This window comes from Lipotes vexillifer, unplaced genomic scaffold (assembly GCF_000442215.2).
Source record: "Lipotes vexillifer unplaced genomic scaffold, Lipotes_vexillifer_v1.1 scaffold63, whole genome shotgun sequence".
In the NCBI taxonomy this organism is placed as follows: Eukaryota; Metazoa; Chordata; class Mammalia; order Artiodactyla; family Lipotidae; genus Lipotes; species Lipotes vexillifer.
Window position 1 is genome coordinate 3832875 of NW_006784492.1, and position 13143 is coordinate 3846017.

The 13143-nt window shown below is 40.7% G+C and overlaps 1 pseudogene; it reads right to left on the reverse strand.

The window, feature by feature from the left end:
* Positions 1 to 1743: 1743 nt before the first annotated feature.
* On the reverse strand, positions 1744 to 4905 carry LOC103077191 (ferritin light chain pseudogene; annotated as a pseudogene).
* Between the last annotated feature and the right edge of the window lie 8238 nt (positions 4906 to 13143).

Below are 13143 nucleotides of genomic sequence, written 5' to 3' on the forward strand. Positions count from 1 at the left end.
AAAGCCAGAGAAGTAGGCAAAGGCCAGCTCATTTGGGATCACATAGACCTTGGTGAGCAAATCTTTATATGATTCCTTGGGGGGTAAACAAGGGGCAGCTTTCACAAAACCCTATAGTGAGTAGAGGCTAGATTCTAGAGGACCAGTGTGTAAGAAGGGTCATAATAAAAAGGTGGTGACAGTGTTCTAGACAAGATGTGACAAGAACCAAACCAGGGCTATGGACATAGAGACTGAGATAAGGGATGTACTGGTTTCCTATTGCTGCTATAAGAAGTTACTACATAGTTAATGGCTTAAAACAACACCAATGTGTTACCTTACAGTTGTGGAGGTCAGAAGTCTGAAATGGGTTTTATAAGGCTAAACTCAAGGTGTCAGCAAAGCTGTGTTCCTTCTGGTCGCTTTAGGGGAGGATCTGTTTCTTTGCCTTTTCCAGATTTCCTGCATTCCTGGTTTCATTGCCTCTTCCGTGCATCGTTCTGACCTCTATTTTTGTCGTCACATCTCTGACTGTGACTCTCCTGTCTCCCTCTTATAATGACTGTGATCACGTTGGGGTTGGCTCACCGAGATAATACTATCCTGTGTCATTAGCCTCATCCCCAAACCCTTAACTGAATCACATCCACAAAGTCCCTTTTGCCACGTAAGGTAGTATATCCACCAGTTTGAGGGATAAGGATGGAAGCATCTTTGACCGGTTGTTATTCTGTCTACCACACAGGACATGTTGAAAAATTATTTAGGAGGACTCGGTAGTTTACGAAGATGGTGTGAGATGAGTGAAAGAGAAAACATGCCTGGCTGTTTACCAGGCTGACTTTAAGAAAAGAGGTGTCATCAACTGTGATGAAGTATGCTGCAGGGGAAACTGTTCAGGTGTGAGGGTTATCACTCAGGTGTGAGGTGAGGGGCACGTAGAGATGGGGGTGCCTGTGGAACTTCAGGCCAACAGGAGACGTCTAGCTATCCAGCAGGTATGTTGCTATCTGAACCTTGAGCATGGATGAAAACTGTGTTGGAAGTTTAGATTTGGATGTTTCCAGCCTTTAGGGAGCAGAGTTGAAGCCGTGTTGGACGGAAACACATGGGGAGAAATTGAGAGTGGGGAGAATCACAGGGAGCCGCCATTAGGGGTGTTTGGAAGAGCAGCCCTCAACGTTGACCAAGGAGGATTTGTCAGAAAATTGGTAAAGGGAATATTTCAAGAACCAAGGCAACAGAGCAGACTGTGCCCCTCAAAGTCCCGCTAGGGATTACTGCCTTTCACAGTAGCAGAGAGGAGTGAATAAATAGGACTCCACACTGCTCACCAAAATCAGAGTGACTGTGCTTTTATTTGAGTCATAGGTTCACATTTTTTCCATAGGGTTTTATTTAAATAAGGGGCTTTTAAATAAAATTGTATTTAAAATATGAAAATCTCTAGAGTAGAGAAGTTGGGGTAGAGTGAATGATGAACATCACATGGTCGCTTGGTAGAGCATAGGGTGAATGTAGCCAAAACCATACAGCTGTGATTGCGTTTATCCATCTGTGTAATTAACAACTCATGTTGTCGGTTCCTTATGTTCTCATAGCATCTTGTACATAGCTTGGTCATGGCTCTTTCCATATTCCATTTTCCTTTTTGTTTCAACTTCTCTGTATCCCCCTCTAGATTATGAATACACTAAGGATCTCCCCAGTGGCTTTCATCTTTGTATTGCAAGTGTAAAAAAATGCAGAAAAATGTATTCCCTAGACTTCATCATAAGGAGAAATTTTGCCTGTATTTTAGGTAAAGAGAGAGACCTCAAAATCATGCGTAAATAAAATATGATGCTTACTAAATTGCTTTGTGGGAGAAAGAGAGATAGATTGTTTTGTTCCTGAGAAGAAAGGAGAGGAAAAGGAAGAATGAATGAAGAATAAAAAGAAAGACAGCAAAGAGAAGGCAGGAGATCTTAAGATGCAACTCTGGTCCATAAATTGTCAATAATGTTTCTACGCTTATAAATCCTAACCTTTAAATTAATAACTGATAAAGGTTATGAATTTTGGGCTGAGCTAACATAGAGCAAAACAGAGACAGTGTGTATAGAGGAGGTATTTGGCAAAAGTGCCATGGAAATGTAATATCTGGGAGTTTGAAGAGCTCACAAAGAGGCTTTGAGCTTTAACTAGCAAAGCGTTTTTTGTTTTTTTGTTTTTTTGCCATACGCGGGCCTCTCACTGTTGTGGCCTCTCCAGTTGTGGAGCACAGGCTCCGGACGTGCAGGCTCAGCGGCCATGGCTCACAGGCCCAGCCGCTCCGCGGCATGTGGGATCTTCCTGGACTGGGGCGCAAACCTATGTCCCCTGCATCGGCAGGCGGACTCTCAACCACTGCGCCACCAGGGAATCCCAGGAAAGGGTTTTTGAAATAGAATATTTTAGAACAGTGCTGCCCAATAGAAACATAATGTGAATCACAAAAGACAAGCCACATAGGTAATTTTCAATGTTCTTGTAGTCACATTAAAAAAGTAAAAATAAGTAGTAGAATTAATTTTAATAATATGTTTTATTTGACAAAATGTATCCAGAATATTTTCATATAAGCATGTAATTAACATAAATTTATTAATGTACTGTGTGTCACATTCCTTTTTTGATACAAGTCTTCAAAAATTGGTGCACATTTTGTATTTACAGTACAGTTGGATTTGAACTAGCCACATTCAAGGACTCCATATGTGGCTAGTGGCTTTTATACTGGACATCAAAACTGTAGATTTCCATAGTCCAGGTAACCTGCAGCTGATAGTAAGATTTTGTTTTTCAGTGCTCCCCTGGGATTGTTGAACTTGGACCAAATATGGAACTTACATCTTGGATAATGCTTAACCAGTAATACATTCTCACCATAGCTGCCTAACTGTTGGATGCATATAAGTTAGGACTCAACAGAGTATCAGTGAACACAGTTTCTTGAGTAGGAAGAAAATGGTTAAGCGTCAGGTCTTCAATGCATTCTCTTCCTTTACCTGGAGAATGCCTCCAAGAAAGAACGAAGGTGACCCAGGCAATCTTCTTATAGACATTCTAATTACAGAACTCCTGGGGAAAGCACTAATGCATTCAGTAGTGGCAGAGTCTTTTATCTATGGAATACTTTGAGCCAATGCACCTGGTCTGTCCATGATTGCTTATGATAGTCTGTGGATTGCGGGGGGCAGGGAATGAAATCTATGAATGTGTGGCCATGGCCTTCTAGGAAATGTTATGAAAGCTATTTGGTATAAAGTGAAGGAATTTCAGGATTAAAATAGATCCCCTCTGTGTAGGTACTGTAGTCACATACATTATTAGTGATCTCATACCTTCATCAGGGCTGGAAGGTATTGATGTGACAAGAAAGCATCAGGGGACCTGCACTAGGGATTCTAGATTTCTCTTTGCTTTTTGCCTGTTCCATGGATTAATTTTAAACTCAAGATCATTACTAAAGTTTGAAACTCTGGTTCAAGTGAGTCTGGTTTGATAATTCAGTCCTTGGCATTTTTTCATTAAGAGATTAGAATATTTTGGGCTTCCCTGGTGGCGCAGTGGTTGAGAGTCCGCCTGCCGATGCAGGGGACACGGGTTCGTGCCCCGGTCCGGGAAGATCCCACATGCCGCGGAGCGGCTGGGCCCGTGAGCCATGGCCGCTGGGCCTGCGCGTCCGGAGCCTGTGCTCCGCAACGGGAGAGGCCACAACAGTGAGAGGCCCGCGTACGGCAAAAAAAAAAAAGAGAGATTAGAATATTTAACGTGAAGAAAATGAGGTCTGTAAAGATACACTTAATGACTTGGTTGCCAGTATAGCCCTGATAATTAAGCAGGTACTCGAATGCTTAGCAAAGATTACTTGATCTAGAGTGGTTCTAGATGGTAGCCCCCAGCCATATGTGACTATTTAAACTTTAATTAATTAAAATTAAATAAAAGTTCAGGTCCTTACTTGTATTAGCTACGCTTAAAATGTTCAGTAGTCACATATGGCTAGTAGGTATTCTATGGACCAGATGAATATTGAACATTTCCTTCATTGCAGAACGTTCTACTGAACAACCTTGCTCTATACATTAGAGATTTTATTGGGAAGTAGAACGTCGTAGACTAGAGAGAGACTTGGGTTTGAGTCAGAACATTTCAATAAAATAAGACAGAAATGTCAGGCGTGCAACTAGGAAAAGAATTTACTTAGGTCTTTTTTTTTTTTTTTTTCTGCTAAAAGCTTTATTGTTTCCATTTGGTCCAAGGCTTGGGAGAGGGTAGTTGAAAAGCTGCCTAGTGGCTGCAGAGAAGGGCTTTGGGCAGAAATCCTGACACCAGAGGGGCTCCTCAAAGGTTGCTGGGCTTTGAAGGCTCCTAGCTGTCCTTGAGGCTGTCTTTCCAAGTGATGCTCTCCCAGCCCAGCCTGGGGACCAGCCGGCCTGCGGAGGTCGGTCAGGTGGTTGCCATCTTCTTGATAAGTTTCACCTGCTCCTCCAGGAAGCGGCTCTCCCGGAAGTCACAGAGGCGGGGTCTGCAGGCGGAACCCACAGCGTGCAGCTCCAAAAGGGCCAAGTTCGGGTTCTTCGCCACGAGCGCTGTGACTTCCACAGCACCCCGTGTTTCGCCCCACTCATCTTGGGACTGCTGTTGCACATCCTGGAAGAGGGCGCAGCCGCCGCGCTGGTTTTGCATTTTCAAGAGATGCTGGACGCCCTCTCGCTTCTCCTCGGCCGTTTCGCGGGAAAAAAAAAAGTGGTCCACGCCGGCCAGAGCCACATGGTCGTGGTCGAAATAGAAGCCCAGAGAGAGGTAGGTGTAGCGGGCCCGCAGATGCCTGTTGACCAGGTGGTTGATAACAGCCTCCACCTCAGTGGAATAATTCTGATGAATCTGGGAGCTCATGGTTGATCGGTAATAAGGAGTTAAGATCGAAAAATGGTGTTGGCAGGTCCTGGTGGCCGAAGGTAGATGAGAGGCTGATTCGAAAGGTTGAGACTGGAAAAAAGGTTGGAGGGTGGGGAGAGACTGAAGCAAGGGGCGTCCCTGGGTCTGGTGCATCTAAACACTGTTGACGCAAGAGACAGATCTGTAGGACCATCGAGTGCAGTGCCGCTGAGGTCTTGAGAGGTGAATGAGAGTGAAGAGAGAGTTTTAAGGGGGAGAGACAGGGAGCTAGAGAGACGGGAGAAGCCTGTACATTCTGCCATATAATTCTATACTTGGGAGTATACAGTATCTTTAATAGCATTACTAAACTTGAGAATAGGCAGATGTGCGTGTGTGTGTATATATCTTCTGTTAAAGGAGCTAAGTTTGGAAAAAGATGACTTCAAGATAAAGTAGGGCTCTGGAATCATATCAGTTGTGAGAAAGGCTTTGACTTTCCCAGCATTTTAAAATGTGCAATTCAAGCCATATATCTAGGTCCCAAAGAGAGATAGGGAAGATGCACTTAATATTTTGATTATATCAGTACGACATGATGTCTGACGTTAAATAGATCCTCAATAAAATGGTTGAATGAATGAATTAATATCCAGTGCCAACTGCCTTTCCTGAAGCAACTTTTGTTCGTAGACAACTCTTGGGGTATGGAAGGTCAATACAGCATAATCTGTGACTTGCTTTGAGTTTGCAATGACGATGTGAATTTGGATCACTGGCAGTTCAGATAGAAGTACTCTTAGAAGCTGAAAGTAGACCAGGTTGGGCTGGAGGCCTCTTAACTTTTGGAAGTCTATAGTGTTTCTTTATTTAGATTTATTGCTACACTCAAATCTCTGAAGTAACTAAGTAGACACCAGTCTGAAGCACATTTCTACCTAGAGAATAAATCTTGTAAATTGAAAAGGATTTTGCAGACACCATCAAGTTGAAAAAACACAAAACGTAGATGATACGAAGACATTAACCTTTTTGACTCATTCTAATAAAGACAATTCTAGAAGTGCATCTCGGTTTCGATCCCAGCAAACCAGTCCTGAGATGTGGCTCTAGTGCCAAAATTGCCTTGTCTGGAAACTGGTTTAGATTCAGCATTACTGAACTGTATAAAAAAAGACTTCATTAAGTCGGCTTTCATTCTATTTATGCCTTTGTCATTTCTTTCAGTGTTTAAGTGAAAATAACACATAAATCATTGCTGAGAGGCCTAGAATTTATCTTCAGTTATTTATTGTGATACTCCTCTCTCCACCCACCATTACACTCTAACACGTCTAGTATCAGTTAAAGGCATGTTTAAGACCCTCTAATTCTCAGTATGGTAACTGTTTTGACTATATTTAATGGCCAGCACTTACTCCAAATGAGTTAAAGCATATTATTGTGTAAGCATTTATTTTCCCTGCTTTACTGCCTTGGTAAAACATTTTCCTGTTTCTCCACTGCTTTTCTATTCTCTTGTAAGTTTAAGTAACAGTATGTAACTAGCTAATGAATAGGATTAGATACCAGGTAGATACTTAACAACCTGCACCAACCAGGTTGATAAACACGGGAAATTACCACCAAACTGACAAATGGATAAATGCACATAGACACGTCAGACACCCTGGCCTCACATTTTTTCCACATGTTCATGATGATGTGAGACATTTCCCCTTCAACCCAGCCCCTCAACCTGGGTTTCCCTCTCTTAGAGAATGGTATCACCATTTACCTCATTGCTCAAGTCAGAAGTTTGGCTGTCATTCTCAACTATCATCCCACTCTATCTTATCTACACACTTTACATTTGGTGAATTTAGAATATAATTGTATAGCATACATGATAATTGGGGTGAAGCTTAGTTCTTTCCCTTCACTCCCTGCTGGAATTATCTAGATTTTCTGCATGAATACATGTCATCTATGGATGATTAATTGTATAGACTTTAGTTTTTCTTTCAGTCACAGACTTTTCTATTTCACACTTGAATCAGTCATGATCTTGACTTAGTAAAATCTTACTGTGTTTAATAGCTTTTAGTTATTGAATAAGAAGGGAAATAGGGATTTGGATGTATTAAAATACTGGCTTTTGCCATTTTTCTTAATTTGCCTTCTAAAGAACTTTGATGAGAGCCTGACTATCTGTGTCAAATGTAGAATAAAACTCAGAGTTAGCTTTCCTATAAGTAAATATAAATGTTTATGCAGTTACATCACCCGTACAGCAGCTATGGTTAAGAAAACACCATCTTGTCAGTTATCTCTATAAGGGTCAGAGAAAAGTATGTTCATAGCACTATTTGGTTAGTTGCCTAGTTATAATTACTATATGTATTAGCTATGTGTCATTTACTGGAATAAATATCAAGGGAAATTAAGAGAAAATAATAAACGTAATATGTGCATATAAGGAGCTACAGTCTAATGCAAGGGACAGTACAAAAAGAGATTTTAAATAAGTAAAATTCATAGTCAACTAAGGTTATAAAATTACACATTCAAAACTTGAGTATCAAGATAATGATATTTTTTATAGTGTCATTGAAATGGTATATAATAGGAGACAAATGTCAATGGCACAATAAATAAATAAATGGGGTAGAACATAATCATTAAAAATGTTGCTTTCCAAAAATGTTCAAAACATGAGAAACGCTCACAGTGTTACGTTGAGTAAAATTAATCTATGACTCAAAATCAAATCCACAGTGAAAAAATTGAGTCTATGCAGCTGCCAGAAGTTTACCTTTCACTCTTATGTAAAGAAACAAATCTCTTTTGCAGCTCAGTTCTTACAGTTGTGTTTGCTCTACCCCTTCTTGTTGGTAGCATCCATTATTATCTGTCTCTCATCAGTTTGTGCAACCTTTGGCGCGTGGCATGTATTCATCAGAATAGGCTATTGTGCGCTACAGTAATAAACAACACACAAGTCCTATTAACTTATAACCACAAATGTTTATTTTTCTCATGTTAATATCCTTCACTGGTTCATGTTGACTCTGTTCCTTGTATTTCCTTTAGAACTTAGGGTAATGGAACCATCTCTAGCTGGAAGAAGAAAACCACAAATAGGCTCTTAAAAACTAAATCTCTTTAACTCACATCACTTCACACACATTTATTTGGCCAGAGCAAGTCTAGGTTCAGCAGAGTGGGGATGCTAAATCTCTTTAACTCACATCACTTCACACACATTTATTTGGCCAGAGCAAGTCTAAGTTCAGCAGAGTGGGGATGTTGAGGCATCCCTCCAAGAGGGTCACTGAAAGAAAGTAAGTAGTAACATTTGCTCTAACAGCAAGCAATGACCCTCAGCTCTCATTTTGTCCACTATCTCACATTAATTAACTTTTGCCAGTACTCCGCTTTACTTACCCATACTCACGTCACATCCTATACTATGGTTTTGGTCTCTCAAAGGAGCTCAAACCCTATCTCCCCACAGAACCTCTTGACTCCTTATTGCAGAAGAGGTAGGAATAGTCCACTTAATGTGCTTTTAGGAGATGTGTTGCTCAAAGCCAAAGAAGCCTTATCATCCACTTGAAAATGGGTAGGGGCTCTCTCTGTGCAGGGCTGGAGTGGTCTGGTACTGTCGGTAGCTGGGAGCATCCTCTTTCTCATAGATGGTTAGACCATTTATATTTGCCGTCTCTCTCTTTTGAATTCCTTCCAACATAATCAGGTAGGATGGGTGAGTGGAATGGGGATGGGATCAGTTAATAACTCTTGATAAAAATTGAGGTAACTATTCCATGTCTCTTGGATATCTTGACCGTTCTTCTTTCTGAAATGGTGGCCTTTACTTGCATTGAATATCCAAAATATGTGGCCATTATTTGGGCTTTGGTCTAGAAACAGAAAGAAATTTTCAATTTCGCACTTCAGCTCCAGAACTTTTCAGCTTAAACACAGAGTAGTTTCTCTCTAAAGCCTAATGATTTTCTCTGGGTTGTGGGACTATATATGAGTTTCTATTTCTTTTATTTTTTTGTTTTCTATATTTCCCAAATATTTACTTTACAATAAGCACATCATTACTTTTACATTTAGAAAAAAATACAATAAACTTATTTTCAAAAACAACATAAAAATTAAGAGTCCTGCCTGAGGAGAGTGACTTCAGGGAAATCAGGGATAATTCTGTGTCACTTGAGAATATTTGTAATATCTTGTTCATTTTTATATTTCTTATAGTTCCCAGTGTTGAAAGATGTGTGTGACCCTTGTGGTGGTATTAGTTTTAGGATCAGATTTATATCCAGATCTATGCTAGACAAATCAACCTTTGTGTGTGTGTGCTTCTGGGCGGAAAGATGAACAGAGAAGGCATCCCAAGGGACAAGGATACTGCAGACGTTCTAGGGCTTTAGACCCTTACTCCAATATAAAACTCTTGTGAGTTATCCTGAACCAAAAAGACAGAGAACGTTTTAGATGGATTTTCTCCATCTAAACCATCTTATGTTCTAAGAACCTAGAAGCAAAGAGCAGACCACATGTTCTGTCTTGTTCTTTCCTTGCTGAAGCACAAATATGTTTAAGAATTTCTAATTTAGAGCACACCCACCAGTAAGCAAAGGAGAATGCAGGAACAAGATACGAAGCCTTGGTTGAGTGTTTGAACATTTTCTTAGGTATAGAGAAGCTTTCTGCTTTTGGATCTATTTACCTAATGTAAGATGGGGAGGTTTTGAGTCAGTAGAGTTAAAGACCTGAAGAGAGACCAAAGAGAAAGGGAGGGATAGAGGAAAAGTAGAGAGAGAGAGAGAGAGACAGAGAGACAGAAAGAGACAGAGATTGACTGACTGATTTTCTCAAGGGGTTTAGGTCATGGAACATTATTCTATGATCCCAGGAAGAAAAGATCTGGAAAAGGTACATTCACATGCATTCACTAACAAAGTGTCCAGTAAAGTCTCCTAGGATCTGACCATTTCATAGCACCACTGTTTGCCTCTGTTGAAGAAAAGTGAAGCTTGCTGGGAGCGTTCTGAGCCAACACTTGACACCATTGCAGAAGCTAGTCACTGAATGTAGAAATGAAGAGATGGATGTTGGATGGATGAATCTTCTAATGTTTCAAGTGGATTGGAGAGAGATACAATTTTTGGCCTCTATTCATCACTATATTAAGTCTTTACCCCAACCAACTGGAAGATTGATCATCAGATTTTCATGCATATGTTTTATGAATAATATTAATAAATTCTAACATGTAACAGATCTTCTAAGAAATGTGTATCCGGATTATCATATTAATAGTCACAAAATGGACAAAGCTAACACTTCAAATGTACAATCCTCTGTCATACTGACAGCTTTATTAACTATTATTTGCATTATTTTACAAACAGCTTTTAGGGATGTTATGGTTTACTGGAGCAGTACATTTGTATCATCGTGGCTTTTCTGGCTGTTACAAAATTCCCTTTTGAGAATACCTCAGAAGATATTTCTGAATTTAAAGATTCAGGGCAAATTCTGAAAATTAAAACAATCCTGAACTCAAACCTGACCATGTAAGAAGCAAGTAAAGTTCAATATAAGAAGAAAAGTTAAAGCAATCTCCAGTAGTTTAAAAGAAAAAAAAGGATTTTTATATAAGAAGATAATTCTTTACCACCTTAACCCATTATTAAAGGTGACCATTCATCCTTAGTAATCAGATCAATTTGTGCTGAAAATTTAGTTCTATATGTGTGAGTGATCCTATTAGTGTTCTACTATATCAAGTTTGATAAAATCCCCAATCCATTTCAGTTAAGTTTCTATTGATCCACTTAAGAGATCAATCTGGACTTGTTCAATTCTTTTGTCAAGGGATTTCATCTGGCTTGAGTTTAAAGTTATGAAATAAACATGATTTAGAAATGTAAGATGGAATGAAAAAGAGTCCAGATGAGTGTTGACAATTACTTGAACTCAAGTTGTTGCATTTCAGCATTCGATAGGGCATTGGCACTTAGAAATGGACTAGAAAAACAATAGGACAAAGAAGACAGAGTGCCTTTCAAAGTAGTGAAGGTCATACCTTCCCTCACTTCCACTAGTCATTAGGTTTCTGCGTCACTGAACAATGTGAAATCTATTTGTCAATAAAATAGGATTTTACTTTTATTCTTTAGTATGTTTTTTTTTTTTTTTTTTTTTCTTTGCGGTACGCGGGCCTCTCACTGCTGTGGCCTCTCCCGTTGCGGAGCACAGGCTCCGGACGCGCAGGCTCAGCGGTCACGGCTCACGGGCCCAGCCGCTCCGCGGCACGTGGGATCTTCCCGGACCGGGGCACGAACCCGCGTCCCCTGCATCGGCAGGCGGACTCTCAACCACTGGGCGACCAGGGAAGCCCTCTTTAGTATGTTTTACGTCTATTGATACTGACTTTCATTAACTCAATGCTTCCTTCATATCTATTTTTCAGTCTCATTATTTTCTGCATTTTACCCTAAGTTTTCTGAGGAGAGAATGAATGGATCTTAAAATATGCGAAGATCTTGGGGACGCGGACAGGAGTTTCACCTGATGACCATTTTCCTGACTCCTTCCCTTCAGGAACAATTTTAGAAGTGGTGCTGAAACAGAGAACTGCCTGGAAACACTTCTCTTCCATACGAATTCTCTTCTCATACTCGCAGAATGGGCGAGGATCTCCTTTTCACAGGAAGCATCTTTAAGACCTTGTGTTCCACCTGGTAAAGAATAGGTATACAGGTATGTAGTGATTCTGCATGTATCACATTGTCAGGGAAGTTCACTGTCCTTTTCTCTTGGGGGTACCTTCTTGAGGACAAAGAGATTTGAAGGTAGAGACTGAACATATGCCAACAAGTCAGAGACTATAATTGGTGGTCACCATGGTATGTCATGCCACTGTACCCATCAGCTTTCAGTTAGGAGAACAGAGCCACTCTAAGTTCCATGGGAATAAAAGATTTATTAGGTTTTGTGGAAGAAATTTGACTACAGACAAATGTGGGAGCTTGCTGAGGAAGTGATGTTCTGGAAGGGTGATGCTGGAGGATTAGAGAAACAGTTACTAAAAATCACAGAAGTGCTATAGCGCAGGCAGACAAATAGAAGCTTGTGGGGAAATCCAAGAAACTAAGCCCTCGTGGTAGTGAAAGTGGGACCAGAAGTACGCTCACATGCTCTCCCACAGGTTCTAACAGCCATCAGGCAGAGGAGGAAAAAATGATGACGAAAGACAAGGCCGTGGGCAAGGAATCAAATAAGATGCACCCTTTCATCACATTTTTATTTCAGTTATTGTTATTATTAAATAATTATTAAAGGTAAATTTTAAAGACCTCCGTTATGGTTATTTCTCACATTTGTTGGTTTACTAGGTGAAAGGCAACAGGCTACTTAAAAAGTTTCACCCTGACATACATAGAAGATTTGGGGGTTCAACTTGTTTCATTTTACAGATGGGTCAGATCTCACACTTTAAAACACTAATAAGATCACTTCTGGGACTTCCCTGGTGGCACAGTGGTTAAGAATCCACCTGCCAAGGCAGGGGACACGGGTTCAAGCCCTGGTCCGGGAAGATCCCACATGCCGCGGAGCAACTAAGCCCGTGCGCCACAACTACTGAGCCTGCACTCTAGAGCCCGTGAGCCACAACTGCTGAGCCCTCGTGCCACAACTACTGAAGCCTGCACGCCTAGAGCCCATGCTCTGCAACGAGAAGCCGCTGCAGTGAGAAGCCTGCGCACTGCAACGAAGAGCAGCCCCCGCTCGCTGCAACTAGAGAAAGCCTGCACACAGCAATAAGACCAGTGCAGCCAAAAATAAATAATTAATTACTAAAAAATAAAACTCTAATAAGATCACTTCTGATTCACACACATAGAACTAAATTTTCAGCACAGATTGATCTGATTACTAAGGATGATCCTGTAACTGGCCTTATTGACATCGACCTTGGCAAATGCACTTTTCAAGCCTTAGTCCCAAGAGGCAGGATGGTCTCCTGCTTCCATAGAGGCCGTTTGAAAGAGGTAGGTAACAAAATTTACTGTATTCTTACAACGTAAGAATATTCATCTTTAACCAATTTCACCCAGCGATTCTGAGAACCTATTCTATGCCATGTCCTGTATTAGGCAATAAGAAGGGGTGCAAACAAGATTAGAGATGTGACCCCTCTGCTTTAGGATGATGTCAGTTTCAGGTAATCCTACACTGATCCATTCTATTTTC